General features: G+C 43.0%; 1 protein-coding gene across 4 annotated transcripts in view; it reads left to right on the forward strand.

Moving 5' to 3' along the window:
• Positions 1-17,265, forward strand: part of BMPR1B (bone morphogenetic protein receptor type 1B) — a 519,526-nt gene that overhangs the window by 83,660 nt on the left and 418,601 nt on the right. For 3 of the 4 annotated variants that reach the window (XM_006036257.3, XM_006036258.3, XM_014526010.2), the window contains one exon: positions 7,077-7,146. The exons of the other annotated variant lie outside the window; for it this stretch is intronic. The gene's annotated coding sequence lies outside the window, so the exon portion shown is untranslated. The remainder of the gene's footprint in view (positions 1-7,076; positions 7,147-17,265) is intronic. 4 annotated transcript variants of the gene reach the window in all.

Here is a 17,265-nt window from a genome sequence, read left to right on the forward strand (position 1 = left end):
GTCAGATGACCCCAGGCAGATGCCTATCCAGCCTTTTCTTAAAGACCCCCAAGGTAGGGGAGAGCAGCACCTCCCTTGGAAGCCCATTCCAACTTGTGACCACCCTTACCGTGAAGAAGCTTTTCCTGATATCTAGCCTAAATCTGCTCTCTGTCAGTTTGTGACCATTGTTCCTTGTTACCCCAAGAGGTGCCCTGGTGAACAGAGCATCTCCGATCCTTTCTGCATCCTCCTAATGAATTTGTCAGCGGCCACAAGATCACCTCTCAGCCTTCTCTTGCGGAGGCTAAAGAGATCCAGGTCCCTCAGTCTCTCCTCATAGGGGTTGTTCTGTAAGCCCCTGACCATATGAGTGGCCCTCCTCTGGACCCTCTTGACTCTATCATAGTCTTTCTTGAACTACAGCGCCCAAAACTGGATGCAGTACTCCAGCTGCGGTCTGACAAATGCCTGATGATTTCATCACGCTGACGACTCATGCTCATCTTGGAGTCCACTATGACTCCGAGATCCCTTTCTGCTTCTGTGCTGCTGAGAGGGTCACTTCCCAGCCAGTAAGTGTGCTAGATATTTTTGTACCCTAGGTGCAGCACTCTGAACTTGTCCTTCTTGTACTGCATCCTATTGTGTACTGCCCACTTTTTTAACTTGTCCAGGTCTGCCTGTAATCGTTCCCTACCCTCCGGAGTGTGCACTTCACCCCACAATTGAGTATCGTCCACAAACTTGAACAGAGTACACTTCACACCCACATACGAGTTACTGATGAAGACATTGAAGAGTACAGGTCCAAGGACTGAACCCTGCGGGACCACACTACCCACATCCTACCAGGTTGATACTGACCCATCTACTACTATTCGCTGGGCGTGACTGTTAAGCCAATTTGCTACCCACTGGACCGTGTAAACATCTCTGTCACAGCCTCTTTTTTTATGAGAATGAGATGAGATATCATATCGAAGGCCTTGCTAAAATCCAAGAAAAGGATATCCACATCTACTCTGGCATCTAAGCATTTTGTGACCCTGTCATAAAACAAAACCAGACTGGTCAGGCATGATCTGCCTGCTATGAATCCATGCTGGTTTCCCTACTGCATTATTTTTTCTGCTGGACTCCCACAGATACGTTCCTTCACAATCTTTTAAAGACTTTTCCAAGGATGGAGGTGAGACTGACTGACCTATAATTTCTTGGATCCTCCTTCCTCCCCTTCTTTGAAATAGGGACTACATTAGCCCTTTTCCAGTCCTCCGGGATCTGACCTGAGTGCCACGAGCGCTAATGGTTAAGTCTAATAATACATCCATCCAGGTTTATCTTAAACCTGTTTTGGCCAGTTTGAAAGTGGTTTATGTGCACTGAATTTCTGTTGTGTTACAGATTAGAAACAGATTCTGATCACTTATACCAGTTTTTGTTTAATTTCTGTCCCTAGCCTAAGAGTCCACTTGGTCTAATTTTGGAATCTATTGTAAAAGGCATGCTGACCTAAGTGATGTTTTGTTATTAGGAAACCCCTGCACCTGCAGATCCTTGATTACAATGCATTGTCCTGCATGTTACAAATGACACACTATAGTTTGGAGCTATAAAAAGCTCGGTAAAAAAAATAATCTAAACATTCTTTATAAACTATCTATTTTAAAAGCTCTTATATGGAATATCCAGCATCAAAGTTACTGAAAGATTACAGAACTAAGTTACTGCTCTCTCTGCCTTGGCTTATGCAGAATAACCATAACTGTTTACATATTTTATGCAAGTTTAGCATGGATAACTTCTCCTTGGAGAATCCTTTTTATCTAATTGACCTAAAAACTGAGGAAATAGTGTATTTGAACTTTCTCTGCATGTAGAACCTATTATTTCAGCACTTTAAATGGGTGACCTGTATCAAGATGAACAATCTGTAGCTTTCCATTAGTTTCCAAACAGTTTGATATCAAGGTATGTATGCATTCATTTATGTTTTGTTTTACTGGAGAAAAATGTATAAACTTTAACTGTTTATCTTCAAATTAAATCTATTAAACTAGCATTGTATAAACAAATAAGCAGTGGATTCTGTGTTCACAGTGGACAGATGTATACTTACTATAGATGACTTCAGAGTCAACACATAGTGTGCTTAGTCTCACCACTTAAGAGTTTTGATGTCACCCCTTAATTTGGAGATCTACTTCCCCACCCTATAACAGCACCTTATCTACTGTGTATATTTGCTTCTAGGGTATACACCCATGGAGGTGGTGGTGGAGCTCCGCTGTATGAAAGGACCAAAGGAGCAGAAAGATCGTAGAAATAATCAGAGACAGGGAGTGGTTGAAATTTGTTCACACTTTTATTTCCTCCTTCTGAGCCCATGGTACCACGTTGCATATGAACAATATATAACTGGAGATCCATGTGGGGAAAATGAAGTGAAACATTGCAGCTTTTTATGCAGTATGCCTTCTTAGTAACCTAGTTTAAATCCAGAAAAGCTGGTAGAAGTTATACTGCTTACATAAATTATCACTTAAGTATTATGTCCTCTCCTCATTCTGGAGGTTGAAAGGACATAGTCATGTCAGTAATATCAATGGCTGTTTGGCAAGCCACATTAGTAGGAGAGGGTAAAGAAGTCAGGAAGGAGAGTGGAGTAGATCTCCTGAGATCTTGACCCCAAATACCTTTCTTGCAGGGAATAAGATTTTCAGCACAATTCATGCTTTCTATAGCACAAAGTGTTTGTGCCTTTGGTCTTCTCTTTGCAGTTGCCACCCACTCCAGAAGAGAATATGCAGCAAAATGCAGGGTTAAATCTCATGAGATTAAGGTAGGCCTGCCTCTCCCTGCTGTAAACTTTCCATGAAAACGTATTTAGGCTGATGTATGTAAAATTGGCTGCATTCTAGGCTTGTACTGCAGAATGATTGCCCTTTCAAGTTAAAAGCTGTATGCTTGAGGTCATTATCATACTCTGAAGAAAGATCTTTATTAGCCTAAAGCAGAGCTTTCCAAACTGTGTGCCGTGACACATTAGTGTGTCGGCGGCAGTGTGTAGGTGTGTCGCGTGAAATGCAGAAAATTTTGTGGAAGGGCACCGCGGAGCTCCCTTACTCGCGTCTGCTTCCCTTGGCCCCTCCCCCGGAACTGAATTACTGTGTCGCGAAATGATGCATGTCTAAAAAGTGTGTCACCAACATGAAAAGTTTGGAAAGCTCTGGCCTAAAGGATAGTAGTTTCTCCCATATTCTGAAAACCAGGGTCTGTCTATCATTTTGGCTTTAGTCCCACTCAAGGTCAGCCACTCGGATCTTCCTACTCCAGTTGTTCCAATCAGTGGTATTTTTTATTCTTATGTACAGTTTGTACATGTCTTTCCTGATACATGCTGAGGAATGCCTTAGCATTTTTCACTTCTGACCTGACCTCCTTGTAATTTTGGAGCAGGATTTCATCTGACCCTTCTGATGTAGTTTTTTTTTTTTTTTTCTAACGGTGCTGCATCTTCAGTTGTACACTCTAAATCCAAGTAGTTTTGCTCTTCACTGTTGAGACGATTGTGTGAATGGCCCCTTGCATAGTCAAATGTTTCCAATGGAGCTCTGGAATTAATCTAGAACATCTGAATTTGATAATCTTTTGGGCATGTTGCAAGACACATGCATCTTCTTTACCCCAGTAACAGGAACAAGGGCTGGGGCAGTGCAAAGGCTCCTAGAACTATAAAAATGGCGCTACATTTTTTCAAGATAAGGGTTACTGTCAGTTACTTGCATGAATGATTTTTACAAAATCCTTTGACGTTCATTGTAACAGTTTTATTCTCTGTACATAGCAGTAAGATGAGTTTTATAATTTAATTTTCTGTCAGCTGGCAAGACAGAATGAATGATTTTCTGTTTCTTTAAATCGCTCAAAGTACAGCATAGAAACCAGTCATGAGCTCTGTGAATTAACTGTCATTATAAACTTGTAACATTCTTAAATTTCTGAATGTTAGTGGTAGGTATTTTTTAAATAAAATATTAGCTGGATTTTTATTTTTTTAACTTCTTAAAAATAGAAGACAAAATTAATTTCTTATTTGACCAATGAACTAGAACTGTAGATTGCCCAAGTAACAGATCTGCATATCAGATCTGAGTTTAAGACCAAGGATATGCTGTTTGAATCAGACTGTTATCAGAATGTCACTTCTTTCCTTGTCTTTGTGATAGCTCTAGCTTTTCCAGTATTCTGAAGGAAACAAATATCTGGCTGCTGTTTGGGTAGGAATGAGGTAGAGCCAGTCACCACATTTTGAATAGCTGTTGATATGTGTAGTACTACTTACGATAAGATAAGTAGAGGCATTTTGAAAGGTTTCAGAGAAGCTAAATGAGTGATTATAGCTTGACATTTGCAGGTGATGGTGCACTGGATAATAAAATACTTATGAATGACAAGTGAAAGTTACAGTCTTACTGCAATTCCTGACCTCCTTTGCCCCCTACTCTTTCTTTCCTGCTTTCCTTAACTCTGTGTTCTCATGTAGAAGCTTTCGCTCACAATTCAGAAATGTCCTCTCCATCCAGAACCTTGCATCTTTGATGCTACCTCAAACATTTGCTGGCTCATCTTCCTTTCTTCCTTATGCTTATGAACTCATTAGGCAGTCTGCCCAGTACAGTTCTTCAGCTTTGTCCTTAGTTTTCTCCAGACTAGACTTCCTATTCTCTTGTTGATTAAAACTGCTCTCATTGTGGTTTCCAGGAACTTCTTTATGGCCAAATCCTAGGATCCCTAAATAATTCTCACTTTCCTTACTTCTCATTTTTGTTGACAATTTAGTTCTCACCTTAATTATATTAAATATTTTCCTCCTTGGACATGATTGTTTTCCATGATTTGGAGCTTATGTAGATTCTTTGCTGTCAGCTGTCATTTGCAGTGTGTCAAGAACCCACCGTCTCATCTTCCCTTCCCACTTCTGTCTTTCAGTCGTTGACAGCAGTAAATCTGGGTGGTGCCCTCTTTAATCTGCCCTTATTAGCCCTGTGTAATCATGTTGTATGCAAAACTTGCTAATGCTTTTTCTATAACATTTCTGAGATGTCCCTTTCTTTCAAGAACTCTCACTCATTTTGAGCTTCCTGATATTCATCTCACTAAACTCAGCTTCCCCAGTGATGTAAAGTCATGTGTCTTTCTTCCATATCCCAGTTTAAGGCCCAGTGCTATTATAGCCTGCCAGTTTATACTGGTTAGGCTGGTAGCCAACTGGAACTAGTCGCTATAATGCATCTCTCCTGTTTGTTAGATCTGTGATTTAGGTCTCTGTAATCAAGTGCTTGTATTACTGTATTTACTTGAATCTAGGAGTAGGACCTCCAGTTTTTATTGTTTGTTCCATATACTCTCTCTCATCAGTATATAAACATTTCAGGTATCAAATTGATTGTCTTAACTTCTCCCTGAGAATATTGTTAAGGCTTTTGCTATTGTTTCCCTTTTTTTTTCAATGCAAGTCCCCTGGCTCTTTACTTATATCTTGGCTTTTGTCTCCATCCCCTGGGAAACCTAGTTTAAAGCCCTCTTCACTAGGGTTAACAAGCTTATATGCAAAGACACTCTCCCCTTTGTTGTTTGTCAGCTGGACCCCATTTCTTCTCAGAAGTCCATCTTCCTGGAACAGCACTTCATGGTCAAAGAAGCCAAAGCCCTGCTGGTAGCTGCTCTTATAACTTGTGATTTGCTCTAGGTTGCCTCTGCCATATCATTAGTGCCCACATGATTGAGTAACATAGGATAATAGTCAAAGGGCTGGATGAGTCTGAGTAACCTTCCTGTGATGTCTAAGAAGCAGGCTCCTGGGAGATGGCAGATCTCCTGAATTAACCCATCAGGCTGGAAGATGGGTGCCTCTTTGCCCTGCAGGAGGGAGTGCCTAACCAGCACCATCTGTTGTTTCTTGGCAACAGAGGTCTTGATCCTTTCCCCCTTAAGGGTCTATGACTTGGCCTCTCCTGCCACTGAATGGGCTCCTTCTTGCCGATGCCAGGGCTTCATACCTCTTCTGGTATGCTGTTTCTTGCCATAGGTAGCAAGCAGCCAGCTTTCATCCTCCTGAGTACCTGTGTCTTCTGTATCTTTCAATGCCTTTTCTATCTGTCCCTTTACCATAATGCTGGCAGTATTTTTGTGCTTCTGGGCCAATCTATCTCTTCCTGGACCTCCATTACCTGATTCGTGAGAGAATCCACCAGGAGGTACTTTTCACATTGCAAGTACCCCTTCACCTGGCTGTCATTGGCAGACTCTGTCCACTCCTTACCACCTCCCCCTTGGTATGCTGGCTGTAGTGAATACTATTTTGAGGTGTCAAATTTTCCCCTATTGTATAAAGAACATAGGTGCCTAACTTGGTTGTGAATTACAATAAGTGGCAGAGAGCCTAAGTATTAGGTCTTGCAATGTGCAGCTTAAGTCCTCTCTGAATTTAGCCTATAATCACTCTGCCATTTGAGGCTAAGAGCTAGTGTTACCATATATGTGCCATGTATAGCATCGCTGACGTGAGGTTTGTGCATGTTTTTTAATTAGTTTCAAAAGGAGCATGTTTGTTTTAAAGCATGGTTGAATTATCTTGCTACAGGAATTATTTTTAGCGGCATATATCCTGCTTTACTTTGGACCTGTTGTAGCCATCTTGCTGCCTTAGGCACCTCATCCATTCAAAGAATGTCTGATGAGTTGCAGTACATGCATACTGCCAATATTCCTATGAAGTTGACATTACAGTGTAAATTGCCAAATGTGAAGGAATTCTTCCCCATAGTTGATACTGTGCTTTTAATATTCTTTGATACTTCACGATCACAATGCTGAGTTTCATAGAATTGATGTTCACAGTCACATATCAAAATACTGTAGTGAATATTTAACTAGCCATATGTTGTAATCATTAGAGTTTTTTTCCCTCCAGATAACGTTGTTTTACTTTACTCAGCAGGACTATATAGAAAGTCTCTTCCATGGTAGTAGTAGATGGAAACTATTTTCAGTATATCACTAATCATTTTCAAAATGTTCTTTCTTCACAGGTTGGAGTTCATTTATTTTGTTCCTGGAACAGAAGAGGAGAAAAGGGCATTTCAGGTTTACTTGATAAAGGTAAGACAGCGTCTATCAATGAAGATGATAACATTCATTATTATTCAATTATAGAAAGTTTGTCAATTGAGAGGGTTTTTTTCTCTTTCCTACTTTTGTGCCTTACGGTGAGTTAAATATGTGCTAACATAATGAATGGACTGTGTAGTTTTACCATAGGTATCAGTAAAACCTCAGAAGATAAGAAAGTAGGTGTGGATCAACATGACAACATGACAAAGTAGATATCAATTTGTTATATTAGTAACTTGTGACATTATCTGCCCTCTGCTGAATTAAAAATACTGGCTTGTTCTGCTGTGGATCTTTTCATCCAACATGTACACACCAGTGGTCTTCAACTTCCTCTGTCATGGCACTCCACCTCCACTTTTTTTAATATGGAGGTATCCCTGGCTGAGGACCACTGTTGGTGCTTCCTTAGTTTATCTCAGTGCTTCTCAACTGTCTCCAGATGAAACTGCCCTGTGTACCTGCTTGAATAGCTAGCCTGGAAAGGGCTGTGCCATGTGTGTTGTCTTGGGTGGCTGCACTGAGTTTCTCTATGAAATGTTTCCTCCTGCATTAGAGCTCTAAGCAGCAGCAGCGGCATATTTTTGCCTTTTCCCTCTGTGGCAAATAGGAGACAGAGGGACTGTGCCTCAGAAAAATACATCCAAGAGGCAGTGCCTGCTGGGGCTACTTCTCTGCTAGTGTGGCTTACTCAGGATCCCTTACTGAGAGCTGTGTCATGGGGAAAAAATATAGCCCTAAAATATTACAATTCATCATTTTGCCAACAATGACTAAACTAAACTAACAACATCAGCCTTGGAGGCAAAACTCTTATAACTCCATTGTCTTACCTTTAGTTCCCCTTGGTAACTTCCTAAGAGGGTTTGTAAAACAAAACTGAACATCCCTTTGAGCAGGGGCGGGCAATTATTTCAGGCGGAGGGCTGCTTACTGAATTTTGGCAAGCTGTCGAGGGCTGCATGGGTAGCCCTGCCCCTTGACAGGTGCCCCACCCCCTGGTCGCCATCTTGGGATCATAAGTCCCGCCCCTAACCTCTGACCTTTGCCACAGGAAGTCCCTCCCATTGCCCCTGGAAGTACTTCTTTGGGGAAGAGGTTTTGCCATCTTTGAATGGAAACTCCCCCCGAATTATATACTAAAAATCAAATATCCATATTAATATATTTTAATTAAAAATATATATTTTTCTCCTAATTTGTGTTTGTGCTGTATATGTAAAAGTGATTGCATGATAACTCAAAATGCAGTCTTACTCTTGCATATTGTGTGGGTTGGGCAGGGGTGGGGGGGTTGTGGAGATGTGTGGGTATGGTATTTGTGGGGGGTGTGATTGTGTGGGGGAGCGTGTGGCTGTGGGTTTTGTGGGAAGGGTTTGAGGGTATGCAGGGTGTGCATGGGAGCCTCCTGCATGTACCTCCCTGAGCTGGTCAGCACCTGCCCCCACCCTGCAACAGCGCAGAGCCCAAATGCCCTGCAGCATCTCCCCGCCACCACCAACAGGACACAACCCCAGTGCCTGCTCTGCACTGCCTGGCCATGGCATGCCCTGCCGCCCCAGGGCATGCAGCAGTAGCTGCGGGGACCAGTGTGTGCAGCCACAACCCTGTGTTCCCCGTGCTGGCTCTGGGCTTGCCTGTCAGGGCTGATCAGCAACAGCAGCAGCAGCTGGGCAGAAACTGCTGTTCGGCATGGGGGAAAGCAGCCCGTCCCCCTCACTGCTGCTGGGCAGTTTTTGTTGTGGCTACCCAGAGCCTGTGCTGCACTAGCCTGTGCTGCAGGTCCTACATCAGTGCCTCTGGGCTGCCCAGCACGGCAGAAGTGACAGTGTGGAGCAGCCATGGGGCAGCTCACAGGTGGTGGTGAAGGAGCTGTACCACAGCCCAGTGTGGTGCAGGCTCCGGGTGGCCACAGCAAAAACTGCCCAGTAGCGGCGAGAGGAAAGGGCTGCTTTCCCCCACACTGAGTAGCATTTTCTGCCCAGCTGCTGCTGCTGCCACTGCTCAGCCGTGAAGGGTGAGCCTGGAGCTTGGAGCTGGTGCTGGGGCCCAGGCTGAGCAGTGGTGGTGTGGGACAAACTGGTGCTCAGTGCAGGGGAAAAGAGGCCCCTTTCCCTCCCCCTGCTGGCTTTTCCTGGTGCAGCTGTTTGGAGTCCATGTGGGGCTGCCCTGTGTCTGCTCTGCACTGCCACCGCTGCCCCATGGTGTATCCCAGAGGTGGCGGTGACATGGTGGAGATGCAGGACAGCCCCGCACGTGCTCCGAGTGGCTGTACCAGAAAGTGCCGGCAGCAGGAGGGGGAAGGGCTGCTTTTCCCCAACACTGAGCAGCAGTTTGTCCCGCACCACCACTTCTCAGTTCAGATGGGTGAGCGTGTTGCATGTGGGGTCAGGGCTGCATGAGCTGGTACTGTGGGGCTGTGGCAGGGGGGACTGGGAGCAAGTGTGTTAATGAAGATATTGAAGAAAACCCCCAGGGGCACTCCACTTGATACCGGGATCCCGCCAACTAGACTTTGAGCCATTGACCACTACCTGTTGAACCTGATGATCCAGCCAGATTTTTGTCCACCTTACAGTCTGTTCATCCAACCCATACTTCCTTAACTTGCTTGCAAGAATGCTGTGGGAGACTATTAAAAACCTTGCTAAAACCAAAGTATATACCTTGGTGCACTGCTTTTCCCACATTCACAGAGCCAGTTATCTCATCACAGAAGACAATCAGATTGGTCAGGCGTGACTTGCCCTTGGTGAATCCATGCTGATTGTTCCTGATCACTTTCTTCTCCTTCAAATGTTCAGAAATAGATTCCTTAAGGACCTGCTCCATGATTTTTCTAGGGACTGAGATGAGGCTGACTGATCTGTAGTTCTCTGGATCCTCCTTATTTCCTTTCTTAAAGATGGGCACTATACTTTCCCTTTTCCAGTCATCCAGGACCTCCCAAATTTGCCATGAGTTTTCAAAGATAATGGCCAGCAGCTCTGAAGTCACATCAGCCAACTCCCTCGGCACCCTTGGATGGATTGCATCCAGCCCCATGGAATTGTACATGTCCAGCTTTTCTAAATAGTCTCTAACCTGTTCTTTTGCCACTGTTCGCTGCTCACCTCCTCTCCAATATGTGCTGCCCAGTGCAGTGGTCTGGGAGCTGACCTTGCCTGTGAAGACTGAGGTAAAAAAGATATTGAGTATTTCAGCCTTTTCCTCATCATCTGTCACTAGGTTGCCTCCCCCACTCAGTAAGGGACTCGCACTTTCCCTGATCTTCCTCTGCTGACATACTTGTAGAAACCCTTCTCGTTACCCTTCATGCCTCTTGCTAGCTGCTACTCCAGTTGCACTTTGGCCTTCCTGATTTCATCCCTGTAATCGTAATCTTAAACATTAGTATGTCTTTAAAACATAAAACACAGTATCTCAAAATAGTACAGAACCTGGAAATGGACAAAAAAATTGATTTGTATGCACAGATGACTTTAAAGTCTTAGGTTTGTGTATACCCATTGTACTACTTTAACTATATGTCTGCTCTCAGTATATTTCAAGCAATGTATTCCAAGAGTGTGGATTTATATTGAAGAGTTATATTGCTTTACTGTTAACTTATTCCCATAGGCATAATTAATATATCTGCAGAAGACTGCCTCTCACTCAGCTTTAAGTGCAAGAACAGTAGGAATTTCATCAATTTATGTCGCTTGCTAGAAAAAAATCATACCAGAATAAATCTCGACAAAAATTGTTTGTGGAGAAGGTCTGAGATCTCAAACTGTAGTGAAAAAAAACCGTAGGTTGCTTGGGCACCAAGGGATCCTGTACATGTCGGGAGCCTGCTCCGACATGCTGTAATTACAACGTTGGAGAAGACTCGATTAATTGAGTCTTCTGTAGCGTGCTAATTAGCGTGCTCCAGCCAGCCTCCATGTCTTGTGTATCAGCATCCATGTGCTTCAGAATGGTGGTGTGGGTGCTTTAACTGAAGCTCCTTTGACAAGCTTTAGATAAAGCATCCCTCCCACCATTTTGAAGCATGGGGATGCTGATATACGAGATGCTCCAGGTGCTTTAATTAGAGCGGCTCTGGGAGCACATGTAAAAATGCTCTAAGTCCTTGATTCAGAGTCCACTGAAGTCTTTCAATTGATTTTGAGCTGTGGGCCTTAGTTTTGCCTTTTTAATTTACAAATTAAATCCAGATAATTTTACTGAATTCAGTGGAATCCCCCATATGTACTCAGGTGTTTTGAGATCAGAAATTGGATTTTGTTTTGCAGACTTCCCCTGATTCATAATTAGCAAGATCAGTAGGTTTTACAATGCATTATAATTTTCAGATATTACTCACTTGTGTTAATTAAATATATAGTAGCCCCAAATGTTCAGAGCTAAATTTATATTTAATAAAATTTTAAATTATATGTAATAAAGGGGAAAAAAGTTCTTGTTAATGACATATAATTCAAGGCAACGAAAATGCTCTTTCAACCCATACATTTTTTTAACTATTGATTTATAAATCCTTATGTTCACAGGCTAGTCCATTGAGTGTGAAGGGGAGAAAGCAGCTGTACTTCTGTTTAGGAAAATATGATCCTAATAATCTATAAACAAAGTACCAAGGCTAAAAATTAATCTTATGCTGCCAAGACTCCTGTTAAAACTGGTTTTAATTGACTCTGTAGTATATACTTGCTACAGTGCATGATATGATTGTTTGTAGCCCTGGAGTACTTGTTTACAGTGGTGTACGAAAATTATACAACTACTATCCTGTTGCCTGGTGTAGTAACTGTACTTAGTATGTAGTGTGCTAAATTATTTGTATCCAATGAATATTTATTGGGCACATGTATAGCGGGTATTTTCTTACCTGTGTATGACTTCATTACACTTTTTAAAGCACAGGCCACCCCTGGAGTCCTACATTGTCCAGACTTAGAGTTGAAGTCACTCCTTTTAAGAGGATGCAGCAAAATCTCTCCTTGGTATCCTGGTAAATCCAGGCCCCTGCATTCTGTTTTTCCCCTTTGGAGTGTCTTGATTTCCTTGGGGTGCACAGAGAGAATATATAGTAGGTATCAAAATTGTGGAGACTGTATGTATGTGGTGTGCTGCTGTGCAGTTGTGGGAGAGTTAGGAGATTATGTCCAAATGCAGAGTCAACAGGTTCAGCTGTGTCCAGACAAGCGCAGGGCTCGTGCTACTACCTTGCATTGTGGGGGGTCTTTTTGACTCTGGGAGAACTGGGGTTGGAAAAACCCTTGCCAAAAAAAAAAGCAGGGCAGTGCATGTGGCAGTAATGTGCACTGCCCCAAACCTGGCTGGCCAGAGCCACACTCCAGCTGCCAACCAGGCGACCTGCTGCAGGAGCATGGTAGCTGCAGCTCCCTGAGCCCCCCAGGAACCCAAGTAAGGCTGGTGGGGTCAGCACAGTTGCTGGCTCCAGCCTCCCCCACCCCACCCTAGGTAACCTGCTGTGTACATGGCACGGGCATTCCCCGGGGACAAGTAGCAGCGGTACACTTATGTCTGGGAAAACAAACATCCACGCTCATCTGGATGTGGCCTACAGGTGTATTCAAACAGTGCTTTTAAGTTGTTATGCTGTATATTCCATTTATGTTCAGCATGTCTTGACCATTTCAACAGCCACCAGATGGGGAAGATTAAACAGAAAAAAAATTAAAGCATAGGTATATCTTACAAATTTAAACTGTTTTAAACTGTTGACTGTCTGCATATTAATATATATCAAGGTTAGGAGAAGCAAATTAGGAATTCTGATCAAATAAAGAATAATAATACCATAACCACTGAAATGTATTCTGTGATTGTGAGGATACTGTGATTGTGAGGATACCTCCTCCTTATCAGAGATAGGCCAGTTTATACTGTTTTATTGTACACAAGCTATGTTTGCTGTCTCTCTAAGAAGACAGTCTTGTATTTCAGTTATCCATGGCATTGAGAACACAATTCAATATGTTTATTCACTACATTATTTATAATCCTGTGGTCTTTTACACCTCTGAAGATTTTGCATGCAGTGAAACCTCAATGTAGTAGTTGTGCTTCGAGTCTTATTTATGTAAAATCTAAAGAAATAGAAATACTGTTGGACAGGCGGTTCTTGTAAGGTTCTTCACTCAACCGCCAGTTAGCTGATTAATGAAGAGGTGTTAATACAAGTTTATGACAAGGCTGAAGAGTAACCTTGCTAGTGAGAGAACTGTTTTCACAATAGCAGTAGCAGCTGCAGCAACTATACAGTTGAGAAAATATCCTAGGAAAAAGATGTAAAAATAATAATAATAATAATTAAAAAAACCCAAAATAACAACACCCTCTGTCCCCCACCGAACCAATGTTAGCTCCTGAGTATAAAGTTGTCAGCATGGAATGACATTAAATGATAGAAAACATCCTTTAAAACTAGAACCAAAATTGGGTTCATATGAAGGTATCAGATGTCTCTACAATCCTTAATTAAGTTAGCAGGTCAAACTAAGTAGGTGGAACTGTTCACTTAAGTAAGGGCTTCAGGATAGGACAGTGAAGTGGGAGGGAAGTCACTGATGACTCTCCTGCCTTCCCTTGAGCCATTTCTTCCAGATACTGCTGCTAAATGAGGGATGGTGTTGATTTTTTGCAGTACAGGCTTTCTACACAAAACTACCATTCTTTTTTTTACATAAGCTAGGTCCTACTAATGGATGTTGTTGGGCATGCCTACATGAGACATTAGTGAGCAGTGGTTACTGCATATTTATTGAGTATTTGTATTAGCAAGTGCTAAATAAATGCAAAGTAACTAGAGTTACTGCCCAGTAGCACTGGCAAATGTCTTTTAAGTGATGCTACTGTGCAGTAGTCTAATGATACTGTGTGGTAGCATATTAGGACTGTCCGTGCTGTGATGTGCTACTGCACAGTATTACTAGGCTACTGTGCAGCCAGCTTCTCATGTAGACATGCCCTTTGAGTGTCTGTTAACTCCCTTTTCCATGATTCTCCCTTAAATCGAAATCTCTTCCAGACTATCTGTCTGTGTTTATGTATCTGATATTGATTTGAACACATGGTTGGGACTTAATAATAATAATTTGTTATTTCCAATGAATGGAACGAAGACAAAAACTAAGCAGTGTTTGCAGTCATACTTGCCTCAAAGTGAATTGATTTTTTTTTTTGATGAGTTGGAAATACAGAAATGATAACTTCATCAATGGAGAAAGGGAAGTAGACTGTTGTTTCTCCCCCCCCCCCCCCCCCAAAAAAAAAAAAAATGTGTATAGGGCCATAAAGAGGTTTTACATTTGTTCCAGGAGAAGAGCCTTTCTCCTGGCACAAAGAGAGTTAAACTGCTATTTAAGACCTTTCTTGTGAAACAGAACTGGCTCTTCCACAAGACATTAGATTGGTTACCTATGAGGAAGACTTCCTTCCACCTAATCTTACTTGAATGGCTGTCTGGTTCTCTTAGGTGTGGAGGACACCTAATATCCCACAGTGCTCTGCTCTCCTTCCTTTCATCCCTTCAAGAGAGGAGGAGGGAGGGAGAGAACTGGTTTCCTGCAAATACTGTACTTTCTTGTCTTTGGATATATTGGAATCAGGAAACTACCATCAGATAGAGAGTAGGTTTTGGGTATGCTAAAAGATAGTCTCAGTAGAATCTTCCTGTAGAACCACGATTTGTTTGGGCATTTAGTAAGGACCATTAGATGTGGCTAATGTATTCAGAAATTATGCAGTTCCCCTGTAGAGTGACCTTATGTGAGCAGTTTTTGGGAACCCTTGCCTTGGACCTGAGATATATAGGGATAATAAGGGTAATATTTGCTTGCTTTGTTTTACACTGATGGCTAGGTTTCACAATGAAAGTGGACATTTAATTTTAATTAATTCTGTTAGAGTGTGATTGTAAGGGAAAGAAAAAAAATAGTCACCAGGCTAAATTTGCATAAAATGCGTAAAGATTATTTCAGATTGTATGCTTTTGGAGGTAGAATGTAGTAGATGCGCTATTTGTTTTGTGATATCTTTTATTGGACCAACCTTATAGTTGGGAGAAATGTTAGGTGAGCTTTCGGAAGTAAAATGCCCTTCCTCAGGTCTGGGATGTAGCCTAAACTAAATAAGTGAAGCCCTGTCATGCTATAGGATCCTATTCCCCTTTTTCTCATTTCTCCTACAATGAAGTTTCCTGATTTTCTAACTTAATCTTATGAGCTGTCCAGGCTTGCACAAAGTACAAGAGTGTGAGAGAGGTGTTCATTTCTAGTGATGGAAAACTTCAGCTGCTAGAAATGTTTCCAGGATGTTGCATAAATTGCTAGTTTCGTTCCCCTGGAGGCCTTTCCCAAACACCTCAAGGAGCGGAGTCACACTCAGGCTGAGTCCATTACAAGTTTATTGATTGCGCAATCGGTCGACAGAGGGGTTGAGTAACCCAAACCGGTGTCGACCCTCAGTCTTTGTCTGAGGGTCGTTTATAGCTTACCTAAACAAAGAACTGTGACGTGTCTTACAACTATAGGCAGTTTCACACTTTTACCATTACGTTTAAGTTTCCACAGGATGTCAGGGCCTTTTAAGTCAGACCTAACTTATTATGGGATAGATGAAGGCGCATGCGTGTTAGGGGAAGTTGTGGTGAGCTCAATGACCTTTTGTAACTCCTTATCTTTGTGTAATTCTAGGTCATTGAACAGGTGCGTGCGGGGGTGAAACTCTGTGTGAAGCTGTCCTTAACCTATATGCAGAAACTGTTAGCAAGCCCAAGCCATGTTGAATACAGAAGCATATTGCAAAAATAAAGCATCATATTTAACTTCAAGCCTTAGGTCTAAAATCTAATGTATTTTTCCTACAAGGAGAAGGAACTGTACGTGCATTCAGCTTATCACTGCCCCATCTTCCCTACTCCTTGCACCTTCTACAGTCCAAACTGATCCCAGTCTGGGGAAAGTGTGGGAACCAGCAGTTGTTCCAGTTCTCTCATTTTCAGGGGGGCCTAGAACAATGGGGCAAAGCACATTGCCTTCTCCTCATACTAGGGACCTTGGTGTAATGAGCAGGTAGGGGTCAAGCAGCAGCTGCTCCTCTGCTTGGCTCTCAGTGCCTGGGAGCCAAGTAGACTAAGCAGTATGGCAAAGCCCCGGTGCACTTTTCACACGAAGGTATCTGGTGTGAGGAGTGGGTGAGGAGCAGCATGCAGTTATTCCTCCTTTCCCCTTCCCTCCCAGTCTATGAGAGAAACAGGAGCAGCTGTCCTCTGTGCCTTCCAGACTGGGGAGCCTTTTCCTGCTGTTCAACTGCCCTTGGGACCTGGAGTAGGCAAGCAGCACTTTTCCCCTGCCTTTGTAGACTGGGGTTCATCTCAGTATAGGAATACATGGGAAACATTTCCCCACTACTCAATGCCTCCTGGTCTCCTGAAGGACTCCAGTGGTGAGGAAGTATATAGGTGTTTTTTCTTCCAGGTGAAACTCTCCTGGAAGCAAATTTTACATGGTTGGAGATGGGTTATTTTTCTCCTGGAGCTGCCATTTTTGTTCCAAGATAAACTGTATGGAAGCTTGTACACTTGTGGTTTCTACCAGGAGACCTGGGATTCTTCCGCATATCAACAATAGTTGATATGTAATGCCTATATGGGCATGTCCAGACAAGCCCGCGCATGAGTCTTGTAGGATCTCAAACCCTTTTGAGATGCTGCAAGAGGCATGTGCAGGAATGAGAAAATGTTCCCCGCACTGCAAATTTGCAGTGCGGGAGCAAAATTAGACCCCTATCCAGGGGTCAAAAAACCCTGCAGAGACAAAAACCAGGGCAAAAAAACCCTGCAGAGAAAAAAAACCTCAGGCAATCAGAGGCTGGGTCCTCCACAGAGATGCTCTTGCTGCCAAAGCGTCTCTATGGTTGGCCCTCACCCTGGTGCTGAAGCGTGCTGCCTGTCCTTGCTCCAGAGCCGGTAAGTAAGGGGTCAGGGGGGCTGGAAGAGGGGGGAGGGAACCATGGGGGGACCCCCACTGGGCCCTATTCTCTGCCTGCTCCCCCAGCCCCCCCGCTCCCCGCCCCCTTCTCCACACCCTCCCC

Source organism: Alligator sinensis, unplaced genomic scaffold (genome assembly GCF_000455745.1).
Source record: "Alligator sinensis unplaced genomic scaffold, ASM45574v1 scaffold525_1, whole genome shotgun sequence".
NCBI classification, from domain to species: Eukaryota; Metazoa; Chordata; order Crocodylia; family Alligatoridae; genus Alligator; species Alligator sinensis.